Source organism: Macrobrachium nipponense, chromosome 15 (genome assembly GCF_015104395.2).
Source record: "Macrobrachium nipponense isolate FS-2020 chromosome 15, ASM1510439v2, whole genome shotgun sequence".
NCBI lineage: Eukaryota > Metazoa > Arthropoda > Malacostraca > Decapoda > Palaemonidae > Macrobrachium > Macrobrachium nipponense.
In genome coordinates, this window is record NC_087208.1 from 29,707,113 (window position 1) to 29,728,939 (window position 21,827).

The following is a 21,827-nucleotide window of genomic DNA, read 5'->3' on the forward strand; positions in this document are numbered from 1 at the left end:
TGAATCTTTTAATTAAAATTTCTGTTTATTTTCCTTCCACTTCCTAAATAGTATCATCATTAGCAGATGGTATCTTATATCACACGGCATCTCTTGGTAAGGAATGTTCCCAGAGTTAAATCCAGTTAAACTTGCAGTCCCATTTTGCCTTACAATCTTTTCCCCTTCCTAGTATGATGAAACTTGCGTTTTCGTAATATTCGACTTTTAAATTTAGATTGTTTTCCCTCATTATTTGTCATTAAATTCATCGCCAAAAACCTGGGCAACTACCCATTTAGAGACGTCTTGTCTTTTAACTGTAACCCCAGAACGTCAGTACCTAACCTTCAGTTTATATATATATATATATATATATATATATATATATATATATATATATATATATATATATACATATATATATATATATATATATATATATATATATATATACATATATGTATAATCATCATCATCATCATCATTCATCACCATCAGCCGTTGCTAGTCCACTGCAGGCCAAAGGCCTTAGACGTGTCCTTCCACTCCTTCTGTTTTGTGGTCTTTCTTTTGTGCCACTCTATGGCATGGAAATATATATATATATATATATATCATATATAATATATATATATATATATATATATATATGTGTGAATTTGATTTCTATCTAATGTTAATACTATACTGTGACTAAGTTTACCGATAAAAGTTACGAGGTTTAATATGGAACTACTTTGTGTAGCGGATGGACGGAGCATTAGGGATCTCACAGTTTTACAGCGGAATGTTTTCATTCCTCCGAATCGTAGGGGAGGGGAAGAGTGGTTGAAATCCGGTGGTGGAAGTTATATTAAAAACGGTTATACTAACGTGAATTTGGAATATAATAACCCGTTTTGAAAGCCGAGACCTTGATCTTCGTTTATTTGGGTGAGCTGATAATGTATTTTGAAAGTCTATAACTGACATTTTAATAATGCAACTGGGATGTTGTACAATCCTGGTTGGTGCACCTGTACCCACACGTGCCTAATGGCAGTTACGATTCTTTTTCAGTCTCAACATGTTTTGGCATTATTTTAATGGCATTGGAGTTCACTCAGATAACTTAATTAGAGTGGCGTGAAGCCTCAGCTCTGGAAAATTCTGGAAAGTAATCGATATTAGGCTTTGTTATATTCTGTTTAGAAGAAAACTTGTATTTTTTTTTTTTGACATGCTAGGCCTACACGGCCTGCGGCGTGATTTCAGAGTCTACTTTATGAAACTCTTATGTTATTCAATAGATAGCTGGACATGTTTTTATGGTTTATAGGTAGGTAAAATAAATAAACTCTTCCAGTTCGTATCTTGCACAGTTTAATGGAGTATAAAAATAGGTCTACGACTTGTCTAATGTGTTTGCGTAGCCTAGCGCAGTCTCTTCTGCTCAGCTCTGGTTGAGATAAGTGGTAAATTCCCGATGTATGATGATTTTCAGAGCCCTTATGATTAATTATTGTGTTATGCAAACTTATAAACTTGTTGGTTTCGGTGCTGTGCTGAGGGCAAGAAGTAAGACGAAATGTTTTGTCATTCGTGAGTTTTAAGTCACGACGCATTGGAATGGTCTAAGCCACAGTGTATTGGAATAGTTTTGTCAAACATAGGTCTAAGTTGGAATGTAATGGAGTAGTTATGTCAGTCATAAATCCAAGTTGCAATGTGCAGGGATCGTTAAGCCAGTCATAGGTCGAAGTTACAGTGTGCTGGAATCGTTTTGTCAGCCATAGGCCTAAGTCATTATGTAATGGAATTATATGATTATTTTCACTAATATGAATAAAAATTGCGTTGTTACCCTATGCAAATCTTATTCATTGTTATGAATATCTAATCCCTTTTTTTTCCTCTCCATGATTTCCGAATTTGATCAGTATAAGCTGTCACATGACTTACATGGGATTTGATATACTCATCCTTTAGTAGTGGTGGTGCGAGGATGGTCAGTAATAAAATCACAGGAAAAAAGTGACAGACAAAAAGTCAATATTGGCAAGGAAAAAAGTCACAGGAAAATAATCATATTAATCTATATCGCCCAGTAATCATTAGGTTAGTTTAAGTTAGGTTGGGTTAGGTTAGGTTAGGTAGGCCTAGGGTAAGTTAGGTTGGGTTTACTTGGATTCGTCGGGAGAGTTCTATTGTTCTTAGATGTTACATTAACTCGACAGTTTCGTTGAAACTATGCCACTATTAAAGTAACAAATAGTTTTTTGTGTCGTGGTTTGCCAATCTTAATGCATCGTCTAATACATAATCAGAGTACAATTTCTTGCCTGTGTACCGAATGATATCTGTTTCTTTCTCGGTGTACTCAGGTCTACATATAGTACTTTATGCTTTTAAAAACATGGATGCTAACACTTGATACTTTAACTTTATTGCTTTGACCAGAATAAATCTCCTGGTACCTAATCCATTAATATTGACCTGAGACCTCTTCTGGTGAGGGAAGTATATATGTATCTTTCGTCCGAAATATGCTTCCTTAGATTATATCTCCGTTATATTGTTATCCCTCTCACTTCTCTTCACCCTCTCCAAAATATATTTCATAAATACCCAGTCAGTCGGGTTGACAAACTGACCAATTAGTGACCGGAGGTCATGTCAGGGCGTCGGGCTGACAGTCAATCAGAGCAATTATCCAGCCGTCAATCACAGCTTCACTCCGGGAATGAGAGATTTACATTTAAGGGCCATAATTACAGAGGATGTCAATCAGGTTTGGACTCTATGTAATGGTGGTATTAGATTCTTCGCCGGTGGGGGTTGGGGTGGGGGGGAGAGGATTTGTTAAGTAGCTTGCAGCCTTGTGCGCTCCCCTTTCCTATTGTTCCTTCCCTCTTCCTTAATTTTTCTTCCTCTATCTTCTTCTACAGTTTCTCCTCTTGTTTTTTATTTCCCTTTTGTATCTTCCACTAACTTTTTTATGCCCATCTTCTGTTCTTTGCCCATTCTTTTTCGTTTTTCATTTCCCTTTTTTTTCCTCATGTATTCCTTCGTTTTCCTTCTTGTTTCCATCCTTCTCATTTTATCCTTCCTTTCTTTCCATTCTTCCTTTAGTAATCCTTACCCCCTCCCCCCTATCTGCCCTCTTCCTTTCCCATACATTTGCATCTGATGATCTCCTCATTATCTTCTCATTCTGTATTTTCGTTATTTTTCCTTCTTTTCCACCCATACATTATCCTCACCTTCCTCACCTTCCTCTTCAGTGCATCCCCTCATGTTCTCCTGCAATCACTCCGTCCCCCTCTCCATCCATCTCCCTTTCCTCTCACGCACACCGTCCCTCGTCCGCCGTGACAGATATTTTAATATTATCGCAGCCCCGCCATTGATTAAGGGGTTAGCTACCTTCAGCTCGCGTGTTTGGCGTGTCCGATGCCGTGTTTGTTTCCGTGTTTGCCTCCGGCTGACGTCGATTGATAGGTTTGTTTCTTTACGTTCGCAACTAGCCGTCAATGCCAATGGTAAATGTTGGATACATTACATAAACTAATTATTTTTGGCTTGAGAATTAATTCCGGTCGGGTCTTCGAAGAGTGATCGACCTTGTCTTGTTTTGAAATAGAAGCGTCAGGTAGATTGAGATCATTATAGTGGTAGAATTTAGTGGTTCGTTGGTTTCTTTATAGGACGACTTTTCTGTAGTATTTCACGGCGTAGGTGTACTGAGATCGTTTTTGATGGAGATGCCGCAGTGTTTAAAGTGACTATTCAAATGACTATTCTTCCTATAAAGAACACGCTTTGACGGCAAACAGAGCGACGCCTTTGGGGTTCATCCTAACCCATTACATCTCTTTAAAATTTTACTTGGTAATTTCCTCTCTTAAATTAAAAAACCCTGAGTGAAATATCCCCGTGTTCCCTCGTGGCCTAGAAACCGACAAAGAGTATAATGCTGTAGTATATTTTTCTTGTTTTTTGACCAGAGAATGTTTAATGAACAAAGTTTTAGGCTGCGATGCCCTAGATAATGTTCGAACGTTAATTGTACTTTATTGTCCTTCGGGAATGAAATTTTAAGCGCATCAAAAAGATACGTTTTTTTTATATTTCTTTTTACTCTTTTGTGTCCTTTGTTTTTCGTAACTTTGTCTTGACTTTTACTGTCTATTTTATACGTAATTATATAGTATTTATATTTACGCAATCTCTTTCTCTCTCTCACTTTCTCTCCATACGCGCACGCACACACGTATATATATTGTATATACACATACAGGAATATATACATGCGATTTATATCTCTCTCATTACCACATGGTGTTATATGAAAGACTGGGTGTAAATCCTGAACGGTTTCGGTACAAATAAACATACAGACGGGTTGAAACCAAAATTCTACACCTGACAGGTGCCAAGGGGTGTACCCATAGGCTCATTTGTGGCTGAGGTCAGGTTCTTCATTCCTTGGCACTTGTCAGGTGTGGATTTTTGGTTTCCAGCGGCCTGTACGTTTGTTTTTACTGTCCTCACTAGCATATTCTGTATATTGTGAATTGCTGCTGTTATGTATCAGTTCATCGATAATGGCTTAGAAATAAAGTTGAAACCGGCAGGATTTATACCCAGTCTTTTATTTTCCTTGTGGTATTGTATATAGTATATGCACATACACATACATTATATATATATGTACAAACATACATACATATATATATATATATATATATATTATATAAATATATATATATATATATATATTTATAGTATGTGTGTGTGTGCTTAAAAATCACAGTAGATGCACGTGACTTCATTAAATAAGCGAATACCACAGGGAAAATGATAGTCTGACTTTATCATTTTCCCTGTGGGTATTCGCCTTATATATATATATATATATATATATATATACTATATATATATATATATATATATATATATATTAATAGATATATATATATATTATTAATTTAATTTTATTGTTGTGGAATCCTTGGTGGGATGATTGAAACCCCCTCCCCTCCTCCCGGTCCATATGGTGGTTGTGCAGCGTTGTATATAGAGCCTACGGCAGTCGCACCTTTTACTCTTGTAAACTGCTGGAGGCAGAACAATTACAGTGTTACCGCTCCCCTTTAATGGTTTATTCATTTTCCGAGTAGTCATTTATGGCCACTCTTTTCAGTTTAGAAGCCCAACTCTAATGGGTGGAATAGGAAAAGGTTTACAGACAAGTGCGTTGAGCATTCCTTCATGGATTTCGTTAAGGTCATAGCTTTCATTTGCATACTGTCACACCGTGACTTTTATTTTGGGATTTTCCGCGCAGTATCTGCGCCTAGTGACTTTCATTGGGCTTGACCAACGGAGAGATAAAGGCAAAAATGAATTAGATAGATATCAGGTCTTTTAAGCATGCAATCAGTATAAGACATTTATCTCTAACACACACACACACACACACACACACACGAAGGAAACCCGAGTACTGCTCTACGTAGGAGGTTCATCTTTGATTCAGCAGTTAAACTGTGATGTTGGCTGAGGAAAATTTTCCTTTTTTGTGTGTGTGTGTGTGTGTGTGTGTGTGTGTGTGGATCGTAAATGCACATACTATCAAGGGAAACAAGGTAGGTCACCAAATAGGGATTTGCAATTCCCTGATCAGTACTGACGTCGCAAAACACAGGGAAAAAAGTGGTGCTGTGTCTTACGAGTTATGATGAAGAGAAGAAGGCCGTAAGTTTTGGTACCTGACAAGATGAAATTGAAATGACAGTGAAGTGAAATGCACAGTAATAGGAAAGATACAAATAATGATTATGTCTCGAGTAGCTGATGAGTGCAGAGTTGGGGAAGTGGTAGTAATCAGGAAAAACATGGAAATATTTGGAAGGGTACAAATGTATTAGTTCGATCAGTGAAACACATTTGACCCCTCAGGACCTAGTAGATTCACATCACCGGTGCATCTGATGTCTAGGCCAGTCCCTTACGACGCTCCTGATTGGCTGTTGATAAGCCAATCACGGGGCTGGAAACTCGGTCTCCCTCAAGAGTTCACAAAAGTATCCCTCAGGAGAGGTGGAACGCACATCCTGCCTATATGAACTCTCTCGAGAGACTGAGAGTTTCCAGCCCTGTGATTGGCTTAGCAACAGCCAATCAGGAGCGTCGTAAGGGACTGGTCTAGGCATCATATGCATGGCTGATGTGAATCTACTATAGTACAGTGAAACATATTTAACCCTCTCTCAGGGGCTAGTACCAAACACGACGAAGCAGTGTAGATGAATCACCGTTTCGCTGTGTTTAGTACTAGCCCTCGGGGACCAGATGTTCCACAGCGAATTGGTCAATTCATATATTCCCTAGGATTTCACATATTTACAGTAACATATACATATATATCACAAAATAGCCAACCAGCTTCACGGTATATATATGTGCATACTATCGTATTAGACTTCAGTGAGATGGGATGGTTTAGATTCCAGTTTCTTTCATTTAAAAAATGCAATTTACCAAGTACTATCTTTCGAAGACATCCAGAGTTCTCCATCAGGTACCGATGCGCGGGGTACCTGATGAGACAACACTGTATGTCTTCGAAAGCAAGTGTTTGGTAAATTGTAATTTGCAAATTAACGAACCTGGAATCTAAACCATTCCATCTTATTGAAGCCTAACACGAATACTACACACACACACACACACACATATTACTAAAACTACCTCATTCAATTTGGATGGTATCTAGCAGAGTTATTTATTAAAAAAAGTTACAAGCTTTCGAGGACAGACAGTCCTCATTATACGTGATAATGAGGGCTGTTTGTCCTTGATAGCTTGTGACTTAATTTTGAGTAAATAGGTCCGCTAGATACCATCCAGTTTGGATGAGGTTCCTTTTAATAATTGTAACTATTGCAGTAAGGACAGATTCGTCCTTTTGAGTAGTTAGTTTATATCTATCAATCTATCTATCTATCTATCTATATTATAGTCTATATATATATATATATATATATATATATATATATATATATATATATATATATATATATATCAGTTTGGTAACTGCACTATTGCACAGAACAATTGTGTAGTATGTGATAAGTTAATATATATATATATATATATATATATATATATATATCATATATATGTGTGTGTATTCATATATATATATATATATATATATATAATATATATATATATATATGTATATATATAGATAGTATATATATATATATATATATATATATATATATATATATATATATCGCTTAGTAATTGCACTATTGCAGAGAACAATTGTGTAGTATGTGATAATATATTTATATATATATATATATATATATATATATATATATATATATATATATACATATCTATTAACTTATCACATACTACACAATTGTTCTGTGCAATAGTGCAGTTACAAAGCTGATATATATATATATATATATATATATATATATATATATATATATATTATATATATATATATATATCCATACATACATACATATTATATCTATATTATCTTATTATATCTTATATATATATATATATATAATATAATATATTATATATATCATATATAATATATATCAATATATAAACTAACTACTCAAAGGGATGAATCTGTCCTTACTGCAATTCGCAGCAACTGTATTTTTTTTTAATGCTTGATAAAATGCAAAGCATGCCCGCGTCTCCTCTCGTCATGAAATTGTAATGGGAAACGTCAAAGGACGTCAGAGAAGGAGATGGAGAATTCTATGATGACAAATAATAAACGACAATCTTTTTATTTTTATTTTTATATTTTTGATATCTTCGGCGCGACTGGACACAGTTTCATAGGCGATTATTGCAGTGTTACAGAAAATGTTAACGACAGGCAAAAGCTGAATTTAATGTTATGTTGTTCTCTCTCTCTCTCTCTCCTCTCTCTCTCTCTTCTCTCTCTCCACTATATATATATATCTATGAGATATTATATATAATATATTAATATATATAACATATATATATAATATAGATATAATATATATTTATTATACATACATACATATATATGTGTGTGTGTGTGTTTTTAATGGTGATACTTTTTACACTGTATATTCGATATTTTAATTATCGCATAACTCCATGGAGAGACACGCACTTGTCAGAAACGTAACACTTTGACACTTAACTAGCCACTCTTTGTTTACTAAAACATTTTCTAAAGCGCACCCCAGTTTTTTCAAAAACTTTATTATGTACTTCCTTTTCAACTCCCGCCCCACCCGGTGCATCTCTATTGATTCTATCAAAGGCCTTTTATAAGTGGTGCATGTATTCTGCATATAGTTTTTACATTGATATTCAAAATTACTTGGATATGTTCCATAACAAACATTTGATCCATTTGCGTTCTTTCTTGTCTAAACCCAAACTGTTCTCTTCATATGAATCTGTTATTAGTATTACTTTCTTAATCACCGTCACGTCATAAGCCTTCCTTAGCCTAGTAAGTAACTCTGTGCCCATATCACTTTCATCTGTTCAATTGGATCTTTTATTCCTTTTGCTCATACCCTAGGAAATCAGGATCCACTTTGGCGTCCATTCTGTAACTATAGGATTGAGGTTGTACTAGTCCACTGGTATGGTGGCTGGCGTCTTGGCTTGCCGCTCAGAAGTCGCGGGTTCACGTCTTACCCAGGGCGATGAAAAATCACTGAGTCTTGTCTCATGATCAGTTACTTCGGCAGTGTTGGGTCTGTGGTGGGAGGCTGAAACTAACTTTCTTTGGGAGCTTGAACGTCAAGTCAATGGCCCCTTTGGTGCGCGTGTTCCATATAAATTGTTTTCATGAAATGAAATTATAATCTTTATATAAAGCTTCCATTCCATTAGCTGGTAGAGGCGTCTGCAAAGCTGTCGATTTTTTGCACGTGATCATGTACACTCGTACAACCACTCCAATCTCTCTGACTTTTTATGCATTTGTGAGATTTCTCTTCTCTTTTAAGTTTAGACCCTTGCACTTGATCTCTTTCGTTATCTGGTTCTCGTTGTGATGCTTCCCAACCACTCCAACTTCCTCCGTTTACGGTCTTAATCGCTTAATGGCCGACAGTGCCCCAGTGCTCGACTTGACAGAGTAAATTTTATAAAATACAACGTACAATACCATTGCTAAATCATATTTACCATATCCTTCATTTTATGGAACCGCATATTGAATATGTCATTGTAATATACGAAGAATGTTAATAGATTATATATTTTCGATATTTTAGTTGCAGAAGATATGCCGATTTTTAAAGCAGATTGACTGCAAAATGTCTTCATTTAGACGCCGAGTGATTATATACTTGCATACTGGAATACGTATGTATTTTTAGACGCATGTTTGTGCATGTATTTTGTTGGCGATTTCCTCGTCCAGTTTCTCGTGATGGAGCCACTTAATGCAATTATATCTTCAAAAGCAGTGTTGGTGTTAGTTCCACCATATGTTCCCTGGATGACTGTTACATGAATAGCAACTTTGAAAATATTTTTGACATCTGCAACCTAATTGGCTTCATGTTATGTTTACATCCCGCCATCAGTGCAAATCAGTGTTTTAGTAAAACTCGATTTCGTAAGTGGAACGAGAGGCTATCTCCTTAATCCCGGAGCGCGCTTGCGCGTTTGCAAGATTTGCAGCGTTCCGGATGTGGGCGTGCGTATTCTCTGTGGCGTGTTAATGGACTTCCATGAATTGGCGAAAGCTCTTTCGACACTAATTTCGTTTTTTCCGTTCGTTTGCAAGGGTGGCGCTGCAGCGAGGGACATGCGCAGTTTGAACAGCTCAGTATATATTCTGTTATCACTTTATTGCTGGCAAAGGCTTTGCGAATTCGATTCTGGCAAATCTTGTCGATGTCATGTTTCAATTTGGAAAGGTTGTCATTCGATGTAGTTTTTGAATAATAATCATAACGGACAGAACAAATAATTCCTTTAAAATCATACATTGCAGATTGTCTCTTTTCGATTATTCATCCTCATTTTCACTTCTTCTAATGTCATTTCTTTTTTGCTATTTCTTATGACAGTTTGAAAGCTGTTGCATATATAACTTTGATGTGAGGTAATGACGTCTGGTACAAGCTTGACATTTGAGATAAATGTTAACACGCTTCTTCTGTTTTTTCTTTTTTCTTAGGTAAGTTGTGAAATGCATCAATTACGACCCAGATTCTGCAGCGACTGCAACATAAGGTAAATTGATTTTGTTCTTATCTTGATTATTTCTCAGTAATAATTTAATTTTTGTAATGGCTGTTACTGTCGTTGTTGTTATAGCTGTAATCTTTGTCAAGAAGGTTGTTGTTGCGGGAAACCTAATGAATTCATTTTTACAATTTTCTTTTTGGGATTCTTTATCTTCCAGAAAAATAGATGATTGCATTATCTTGTGGTTCTTAGTTTGGATCAGAGTACTGGATTTCTTTCATATGGATTAGATTTTTCCTACTGTTATGATGGGTGTTTATAGAATTTTTTTTATACGGAATAGATTTTTCCTACTGTTACTGATGGGTGTTTTAAGAATTTTTTTATATGGAATAGATTTTTCCTACTGTTATTGATGGGCGTTGAAAGAATTTTTTTTATGTTGAACAGATTTTTCCTACTGTTACTGATGGATGTTTAAAGGGAATAGATTTTATTTATGTCTGAAAGAAAATGTCAATGATGCAATGTAGTATGCTAATCGCGGTGTTGTATTCGCGAAAGCAAACATGAATTTTACGGCGAAATTAGGTAACTGATGAAATGTGCTGGAGGAGGGTTGCATAAAGGTTATATTTTTGCCAGGTTTTGCAAGCATCTGTTTGTATGTTTGTGTGTTTTAAAATATACCCAGATCGGATGGATGGATTTGGACAAGTCTAGGTTTATATTATATAACCCCTTCGTGATGATTCAGTGTTCAATGTTATCTGTGACGACTTAATGATTTGTTTGCGAAAAACTCTCTATCGCGAGAGTATAAATAATGTTCTATGAGGTCCACAGTAATAAAAAATGTTGCGAGTTCGTGTATAGTTTAAAAACCCTTTACAAAGTTTTCGAACTCTTCTTCTTCTTCTTCTTCTTCAAAAAAAAAAAAAAAAAAAAAAAAAAAATGGACTGAAGATGAACCCAAGGAAAGGTTCGTAGGCTTTGCATAAAGGGTTTTTAAATTATACACGAAATCGCAACATTTTTCTTTACTATTGTGGACCTCTTAGAACTTAATGACTTATTTTGTCACCATCAAAACAACTTGTCCGTCATTTACCAACTCTGCCAAAGAAGCTGGTGTTTTTATTCCTTTATTTTTTTTGTCTGCATCATGGCATAGCATTTGAAGAAAGAATGAACGGATACGAATGAATTCAAGCCAACTCATTTACTGGGTAACCGTCTCCCGATGAGATTTCGTAGATGTTATTCCTATCAATTTAGATAATTCTAGTTTATTCGGCCTTCACTCATAATGGTATGATGTTGCATATTTTTAACAGTATAAATGTAAGTAAAAGAAGGTTTCTCTCTACGGGGACTTAGACATTCTGTTCCGCCGAAGCTTGCATTTCAAGGTAATGACATTTGATACTTTTTCATTAAGAACATTGCTCAGTATGCGTAATGAAGATAATAGTAATAATAAGTGCTCAGTATATGTAATGGCGATAATTAATAATAATAAGAGAATGATTTCTTCATGATATTGAAAGACAGACTGCACCGGTAATTATGCGCCGTTATTTTGCTCAAGACTGAAGAACAGTTGTTTGGTGGAGTATTTAAACCTGAGGGTATTTGTGTCAGGGGAAAACAGAAATCGGAAGAATAATGTAAAGTTTGAGGGTAATCCGGATTTGCAAAGGCAGTTTCAGACGTACTCTTAATACCAAGCGAGGAGAGTGCAGAGAACAGATAAGACGGTTACCCAATAAAGGAGATGAAAAAAAAAAAATCACCAGCTTTTTTTGGCAGAGTTGGTAAATGACTGACAAGTTGTTCTGAAGGTGACGAAACAAATCATTAAGTCGCCATACTAGATACCGATGAACACATACATATAAAATATATATACGTATATATATGCATATATACACATAAATGTATGTATATTATGTATACATACGTATACATAATATATGTACATATATATTTACATATATATTCCTGTATCAAAATAATGATCTGTAATATTGATGAAAGCATAGTGCTTTCCTGTTTCCTGCTTCAGGTAGTATTAGTATTGCTACTAATTAATCTGCAAGCATAAAAATATGTTGAATTGTATGGCTGAATATATGTATGTATTGTGTGTGGGGAGAAAAAGGCACTCTGGCGAGGTCTAGAAAAAGAAAGTAAGCACGCAGTTAAAATCCAACCCTAACTAAATTCACTTTTATGATACGGACCCTTTTTGCAAAACGAGAATCTCGCCAAAAAAAGTTCCAGCTAATTTTCCTTGAGCACATAGACACGTTGCCTCCTCTTGCATAGGAAAATCTGATCTCATATTCTGTTCTTGCAAAGGGAAAAAATTAGAAGGCATTTTACCCTGGCTTTTTGGGGAATGAAACCGCTCTCTCTCTCTCTCTCTCTCTCTCTCTCTCTCTCTCTCTCCTCTCTCTCTCTCTTATCATTATCTTATCGGGGCGAGCGTAAATTCGTGCTTGCCGCAGGCACACTGTGAAATATATCTCCGCGCTCAGAATCAGGACTTTTATATTCACTAGCTGCTTGATTTCATCTAGAGGATGGGGCCGTTGGAGAAGCGGCTTTTATGATTCACTGGCACTGAAAGCGCGGATGCGGGGTCGGGGGTGGGGGATACCTGGTACAGGGGGACTCGCTCTAGAAGTTACTTTAGGAAGATCGTCGCCTCTGGAAGAGGGATGAGAAAGGGGAGAAAGACCACCCTCCTCCTCCTGCAAGGGGATTGGAATTAGGGAGAGATTTCGTTCCAGGAAGGGATATTAGGTAACCTTTAATATCTGAATGGATAGAGGATTGTGGATAGGGCATCCTGCCACCCTGATTTGGAAGGAGATTTCAGCAGCTGAGGGATTGGATGATTGGAGCGTAACATTCCTTTGCCTCTGGAGCTTCTAAGGGGGAAGAATTCCTCGTTCTTGTATTAGAAGTGGATCTCAGTAGCCGAAGAAATAGAGGGTGGGATTGTTACATATTTGAGCCTCAGAAGGGATCGTAAATGACGCGTACCTCTTCTTTATTGGAACAGACTTTGAAGTAGGGAATCCCCGAGGTTCTTCCTAAAAAGAAAATGAGACTGTTAGATCACTTTACTTCTTATGAGGTTGGGGATGGCACAACATCCCTTGTTCCCGCACTGGGTTGGAACTTGGTAGCAGCGAGAACGAGGGAAAGAAGGTCCGAACAAAAGCGTCGGAGCTTTGCTCTATTAACATATTAGACACCATTAAGGGGACGGCAGAGTGGTTACTAGGTTCCTTTTGTTTTGGTCACGTGCGAGGCTCCTGTCGCGTGTTATTCCCATTTGTCGTCTCCCTTTTTTCTGTCTCTACCACTCTCTCTCTCACTTTCACTTCTGACGACGCCAGATGGTTTGGTTTAGGGTTTCATCTTCTTTCTCTCGGTTGAGATGAGGTGGGTAGGCTTTCGTCTCCTTTGGCATTGCTGTTGATTTTTATGCGAAAATCATTTTATTATTATAGTTATAATTGATGGTGCTAAGTCTGCTTCTTTTGATTATGAATGCTCTCTCTCTCTCTCTCTCTCTACAATGAGATTTATGCACTGAGTTCTTTATATGCAGATGATTTGGAAGGAGCAATAAAAAGTAAAAATGTGTATCGTCCAGTTATGATTCATAATTACAAACGGGAGGTTTTGACGAGGTAATCCACACCGGGTCGGAATGAAGAAATCATTGAGAAACAATGAAAATTATGATTTAATTTGCCGAACGGAAGGATTCTGTGTATATTTCTGCAATATCAGTTTATTTTTATCTTGAGAACTACAGTTCATGAAAATCACGGAAATTTTAATGCCATATTATTAACATTAATGTTTATTTCTATAACGTAAATGAGAGTAAAATAATACTTTTTAAATTTTTTTTATAAAGATAGTGAGGTGAGCATAAGTACAAGTTTTTGAAATGTAAATATTGATAAATACGTCGTTACATTTCATCTCGTTTTACTGTCATTTTGAAAAGCTAAATAGTGTATGTTTTATAGATAATAGTAAGAAATGCAGAGCCAGGTTTCAGCAAAGCGAAGGCAGTATTGTCAAGGAAATATATATATATATATATATATATATATATATATATATATATATATATATATATATTTTTATAAAAAAAAAAAAAATGTATTTAAAATATGTGCACGAGTTTATTACGTATATATGGAAACAAGAAAATGTCTGTTTGTTTTTGGTTGCTCTTTGTATGAGCGCTATAGAAATCCAAATTTCTTGACCGATTTTAATGAGATTTTAAATAGAAGTCAATATCAAAGAGGGAAAGGTCATGGTGAAAGCAGAATTAAAATTGGACCATTGGCTGGTTAAAGAGTTGAGTGTAGGAAGGAGGTGAAATGTAAAAATTCCGAAAACAACAGATATTAGTATCTAATTCATAATTTTCGAGGTTGCTGAAATGAATAGTGACGCTCTCGATGCCCTCTAAGTCTAAGTTCAGTCCTGATAGGAAGGGTTGGTGGGAAAGGGGGGTAGCATGTGAAAATAACCAAAAAAGACAAATATTAGTGTCTAAGCCATAGTTTTCAAGATCACTTAGAAGAATAATAACACTCCCGAAGCCCTTAAGTCCAAGTTCAGCCCCGATAGGAATAGGGGGCGAGAAGGGGTGAAATGTAAAATGTCAGAATTGCTAGGCAAGGTAACTGAAGCAACTATCTTAAGAGAAGAGAGAGAGAGAGAGAGAGAGAGAGAGAGTTTATTAGGTGTCATTCAAAGATTACCCGGGCAGTGCCAGGTTGGTCAGCAAATATATATATAATTTATACAACGTATTTCAGTTTTCGGCGCCGTCATTTCATCGGCAAAGATTTTATTGAATGCTTTCAAGCCAAACCGTTAAATCGATTATTTTCTGCTTCACAAATGCTCGCAGCATTCTTTCCAAATCAACTGACTCTGAAGTCGATGAGCAACGAAGGCTTTTGAAGGGATTTTCTTCGCACTGGGGAATGGAGATAAGCTTTGCAGGTGATATTATTCTCTGATCGGCTGAGTAAATTTCGCTTAGCGCGTTGAACAGTGGAAGGACACCGAATTCGGTGCGTCATATGTCATGCGTTTTGACAAAGTGATGATAGAAAGAAATAATCGCGGAAAATCATGTTAGGTGCTTTGATGTAGAACATTTGAAAAGATGAAATATTATTAGACTGGAAAGCATGACAGTGAGACGAATATGTCGGTGTGCGTTATTTAAGAAAATATATAATGAAAAAGTTCATGATCGATATTCGGTGAACTATTTAAGATTGAAGCCACGTGAAAAGGTGACGTTTGAAACATTTTTCAAAAATAAGAATTCAGTTTGCTGTGTAGTGATGACTTTTGTCTTCTGCGTTTTAATGCGGTAGTTCTGTGTATGGAAACAAACACTTTGCCATATACAATTGGCTGACTTCATGCTGATGATATATCGATGGACTGAACTTTGAGTTAAAAGTGATGAAAACCCCGTTTGACGAACAGATTTTGGATTTTGTTTTTTCTCTCATTATTGACTTTGAATGTGATATCAGATATGTTGAAGAACGTATTAGATGTGCTGCTCCTTTCAAGACATTGTGACTTAAAAATTTGTGAATTAATGACGATTAAGAAATAGGTTCAGCTCCTCGTGAAAGTGCTGTCCTATTTGGAGGAGCTGAATTCATGTATGAGGTGTAACCATTGCTGTTTCGCAAGTCAGATTTAAAAAGATAGATTTTCGTCTTATTTAAAATGTAAATTATTTTATATTATTATTGAATTTTAATGTCATTTTTTCAGGAAGGCCAAATTTATGCAATAAAAAACAGAACTCAGTTTTGGGTCAAATATTTTGAAAATTTGAGTCCTGAGTAAATCACGAATAGAGAACAAAATTACCTCTTTGTATCAAAGGAATTTATTTTTGGAGAACTGAGTATTTTGTCATGTACTAGAGGGACTGAAGTCTGTAAAACAATTCAAATCCTGCGATATCTTAGTAGGAAGACAGATTTGGAACCAATAATTCTACCGACATATAATTGGAGTTATATTCCTTGCTGGGAGACATTGGATCTTAGCTCTCCCCTAATGAGGTTATCAGATGGCTCATTAGTCACAGCCTAAAATGAGTGCACATTCCCTTTGATAAGTTTTAATGATGGTGATCATCAGTACTAATAATTTCTACCAGTTATGACATCATCAACTATGGCAAATATTTTGATACCTGTAAATAGCTTTTGGGAGCCTGTTCAGCTATCAGTATGAATTTTCAAAACATCCAAGCATCAACTGTCAGCTATCACTATAAATTTTTAATAACATTTGTACTTACGAGCTGAAATTGGTAATGAAAATTAAACAAGTTCGTGGCGTCTTTCTGTACTGTAAGTGATAAATTTCGCTTTTCGATTAAAACGATGAAAAAATATGCAATAAAAATCCATCCGTACAATCTTATGCTGTATTTACAAGGGTTCTTTATATTATTGTTCTTTATATTATTGTTTGTGTCCGTAATTGTTTTTTTTAATAACAATCGTTTTCATTCCAGGGAAATTGACTATACTATGATATACGTATATAGTATATATATATATATACATAATTTATATATATGTATATATATATGTGTATATATGTATGTATATACTATATATATACATATATATCTATATATATATATATATATCTATATATATATATATATCGTCATATAATTTCTGATATATTATACATTCACATAAAAAGATAGAGCATCGGGGTAAATACAGTGTAGGAGTGTACGAATGGATTTTTGAGCGCGTTTTTTTTCATCTGTTATAATCGAAAAGCGAAATTTATCACTGATTATACAGAAAGCCTCCGAGAGCATGTTCATTTCTCATCATCAGTTTTAACCCGAAATGTAGATGTTCTTAAAAATTGACATTGAGGCTGAACAGGCACCCAAAAGCTATTTATAGGGTTCAAAATGTTTATCATTGCTGATGATGTCATAAATGGTTAAAATTATTAGTACTGATCACACCATCAATAAGACTTGTCAAAGGGAATGCGAACTCGTTTTAGGCTTACCTTTAATTAAACACTGACTAATAACCCGGATGATAAGCTGATAACCTCATTAGGGGAGAGCTAAGGTCCACCGTCTCCCAGCAAGGAATATAACTTCAATTATACGTCGCTAAACTTGTTAGCTCCAATCTATGTCTTATATAGTCCAGGCAAATTAGCATCTTCAAGGGAAACATTTCATGAGAGAGAGAGAGAGAGAGAGAGAGAGAGAGAGAGAGAGAGGAGAGAGTTTTGTAACGTAAAACAACCAGTATCCACTTCAAAAGTCAGCTGCTCTTCTTTGTGGAGTAAATTGAACAATTTGTGAACAGGAAGTTGAGGGTCATCGCGGGATCGATTATCATTAATGAAATGGAATGAGCTGATTCAGCGGAAATGGTATTCGGATGAGCTTCGAAGGAAAGATTGGACTGAGAAATACAAGTCTCATGCCATGGGAGTGAGCATCAATCTGGCGGAAATGGTACGAGTTCAGCTACGAGCGAAAGATTAACTTTTGCGGTAAGATTTTGTTTGGGGAGGGGTGGGATGGGCGCCGATTCTTAACGTAGAGTGAGAGTGCGTCCCACGCCCCCGGAAAGCGCTGCCAAATGCACGATCCATGGCTGTCTTTAATCTTAAATAAAAAAAAAAAAACCTGCTCAGGCTAGAGGATTGAAATTTCGTATGGTTGATGATTGGAGGGTGGATGATCAAAAAACCAATTTGCAGCCCTCTAGTCTCTGTAGTGTTTTTTATTTAGATCTGAGGGCTAAAAGAAAAAAGAGGGTAGAAAGAGTAAAGTGCGGACGGGCGGACAAAGCCGACGGAATAGTTTTCTTTTTACAGAAAACTAAAACTAAAAATGAAAATACATCCAATTTATGAGGCATTTGGTAATTGGCACAAGAATTAGTATTTCTACTAGCAGAGAGATGCTTTGATTAATTGGAAGGTTGTAGTACTCTAGCTAAGTTATGTGTGGCATAATTATATATATATATATATATATATATATATATATATATATATATATATATATGTATTTATTCATTTATTTAATTTACTTTTTGCATAATGACGTAAGGTCTTTTGTAGTATCCTATGTGCAGAAAAATGTGTGACTGACCTTACATGTTTCCGTGCATCTGCAAAAACAAATTGATTACACAGAGCAATTAATGGACAAGCTCACATTCCCGATAACCTCTAGATGAGCTGAAGGTGGATGTGGGAGTGCCCAGATTTGGGGTGGGGGGGGGGGGGGGGGGGGCTAGGTGTGCGGTGGGTATGAGGTGGGGGTAACATTTTGGGGGTTAGAGTCCGGATTTGAACAGAGGATAAAGCTTGCCCGTTCCAGTTGCACACTATCGTTAAGGGACTATTAGAAATAAGTAAAGCCATTCACGATACCAATAAAAGCTAATGGGCAAAAATGCCGTCATGGAAGTGTTCCATGAAAATAATGAGAATACGAATTAAAGCCATGGTGGGTTTGCGCGTTGAGAGAGAGAGAGAGAGAGAGAATTGGTTGAATAAAAAGTATATAAACATGCAGACCTTTAAAACTCTCAACCTTCTTGAAGAGAGAGAGAGAGAGAAAGAGAGAGAGAGGAAGAGAAAGGAGGAAGAGAAGAGAGAAGAGATTTGTTGAAAAAAAATATTTAAACATGCAGTCTTTTTGAAACTTTCAACCTTCTGAAGAGAGAGAGAGAGAGAGAGAGAGAGAGATAGAGAGAGAGAGAAAGGAGAGCAGAGAGAGATGAGAGAGAGAGAGAAGAGAGATTTTGTATGAATAAAAAATATTTAAACATGCAGACTTTTGAAACTTTCAACCTTCTTGAAGAGAGAGAGAGAGAGAGAGAGAGAGAGAGAGAGAGAGAGAGAGAGAGAGAGAGAGAGAGAGAGAGAGAGAGAGAGAGAATAAAAAACAAATACACATGTTGACTATAAAATGTTCCAGCCCTCTTGAAAAGAGAGAGAGAGAGAGAGAGAGAGAGAGAGAGAGAGAGAGAGAGAGAGAGAGAGAGATTGAATAAAAAGCAACTACACATTGCATACCATAAAAATTTCCAGCCCTCTTGAACCAGGGAAGAGAAAGACTCTCCGGTTCTTGAAAGATCATAAAATAGAAAAGTCATCTAAGAATAAAGAGAAGTGTGTTAATTAATGGAGAGAAGAATGAATTGTTTAGACAGCTTTCAACTCAACGTCTATCAGCCAAGTTCCTACGAACGATTTTTTTTCCCCCTTGGACGCTGGCAATGATTTTCATCCACGTTTCTGTTTTTTTGATACATCGAGTAAACAGAACTCCAGCTGTCACAGCAATCATTCTCTTCCTTTGTGTTTCTCTCTTTCTTCTTTCCTTTCTTCTCTCTTTCTTTCTGTTTGTCTGGAATGACGGGAGAGACGAGGGTGGGGGTTGGGTATTGGAGGGGGCGCGATGCTGAAGCACTAATTTTCTTTTTCACATAATCCGTTTTTCCCCGTTACGGTAAAACAGGCATACAGGAATGTTAATGAGCTTCAAGATTTAACTTAGGCACCGTATTAATGTACTGCAAGACTTATTTCAGTTCATCCAGTTATTTTATTAAGTATTTTCTATTTCTATTTTAACTAGCGACGGTTTAAATCCAACCTATGAAAGACGATTTCTACATTCATTTACTTTGGGATTTTAAGTCTTTCTTGAGAAGTTATAACAAAAGTTTTAAATCATTTTGACATACAGAATTTTAACAGTGGTGGATGCGACCATTAAACTCTCTCCATCTACATATCAGTAATTAGTAGTTTCAAAGACAAACAAGACATCCATCACCTTAGCCGGTTTTTATACTAGTGAAGCTTTATCAGCAGCATATTGAATCTCGTACACGCATTGCACCACTCATTTCTGTATTGCGTGCACACTGCTATTTATTAGATTTGATTAAAGCACAGGGACTTCGACAGCTCTTCCACCCATCTACACTACAGTTTTGCCTTTGATTTTTGAAGTGGTTTTGTCCAGGATGCGTTAACCTTTCGGTTATCGGCAAATCTTTTGGGGGAGAGAGGGTTGCTGTCCCCATGGTCTTCTTCCCACGGACAGCGACCCATCCCATGCGACTACCTCTTGCCCGACCAGGCTCAATACCAAGACTCACTGATGCTTCATAGAGAATAAGAAAGCAATTGCCAGCGAGTTGATCTTTAATCGATGAACCCGAAACGAACCCTATGTACGGGAAACGTACATTGAGGATTAAACTTAATTGCTGCTATGATTGTTGCATTCTTTTTTTTTCCTGAACGTCCCATATAAGAAAATATGGTTTCTTTATGCAAAGTAGTAAAGTGACATAATGTCCATTAACTATTTTGCGTACTTTCCGATTTTTAAGCTTATTCGTCTTTAGTAATTTGTACCTTTTTTTTACAATAGCCTACATCTGTCCAAATATCGCGATGTTTCATTTTTGGTTGTTTAAGGCAATTCACAACGAACGTTGATACCAATTCTAGCCTTTAATTATAGTTTAACTGGTCTCTCAATTATAGAATAAACCTCCAAATAGCCACCCGAAGACATCTTTGGAACCTTTACTTTTATATATTCTTTATTCTTCTTCTTCTTCTTCTCTTCCCGAGTCGTTTGAGCGAAAGAAAAATCCATCATCATCATCATCATCATCTGGCTGTTGGGGATCGTAAATAGGGTTCAAACAGGATCTCGTTCATCAAAATCCTTATGATTGATGGAGACAGGGAACTCGATACTTCTTCGAAGCTGCCCAACCACCTCCAGAGAACCTCTTGTCCTACCATCTGTTACCTATATAGTACACCCCATCTGTTATCCCGTCACTATATGGGCACTCTATTCACGCACCAGGTAGTACCTACCATTTGCTGTATGGTACTCTGTTCACGTATCAGGTACCTGTCTACCCCTCTCGTACAAGTTCACCTTCCTGTTACCTGTTATCCTATAATCTAGATAGTATCTGGTACCTGTTGTCATTTTTTGGTACCAGTCCAGCATTATGATATCCCATCATTTAGGATATGGTACTGTATATTAATGTACCAGGTACCTGTCCTCCAATCTGGTACCTGTTCACCAAACTGTTATCAGTATCCTATAATCTAGATAGTATCTGGTACCTGTTGTCCTTTTTTGGTACATGTTCAGCATTATGATATCCCACCATTTAGTATATGGTACTAAATATTAATGTACCAGGTACCTGTCCTACAATGTGGTACTTGTTCACCAACCTGTTATCAGTATTCTATAATCTAGATAGTATCTGGTACCTGTTGTCCTTTTTTGGTACATGTTCAGCATTATGATATCCCATTATTTGCTCTACAGTACTCTCTTCACATACCAGGTACCTATCTTTCTTTCTGGTACGTGTTCACCTGCCGTTGTCAGTTTCCTATAATGTAGCGTGTTTCTGGTACCAGTTTTCCTTTCTGGTACCAGTCCAGCATTATACCCCATCATTTACTGT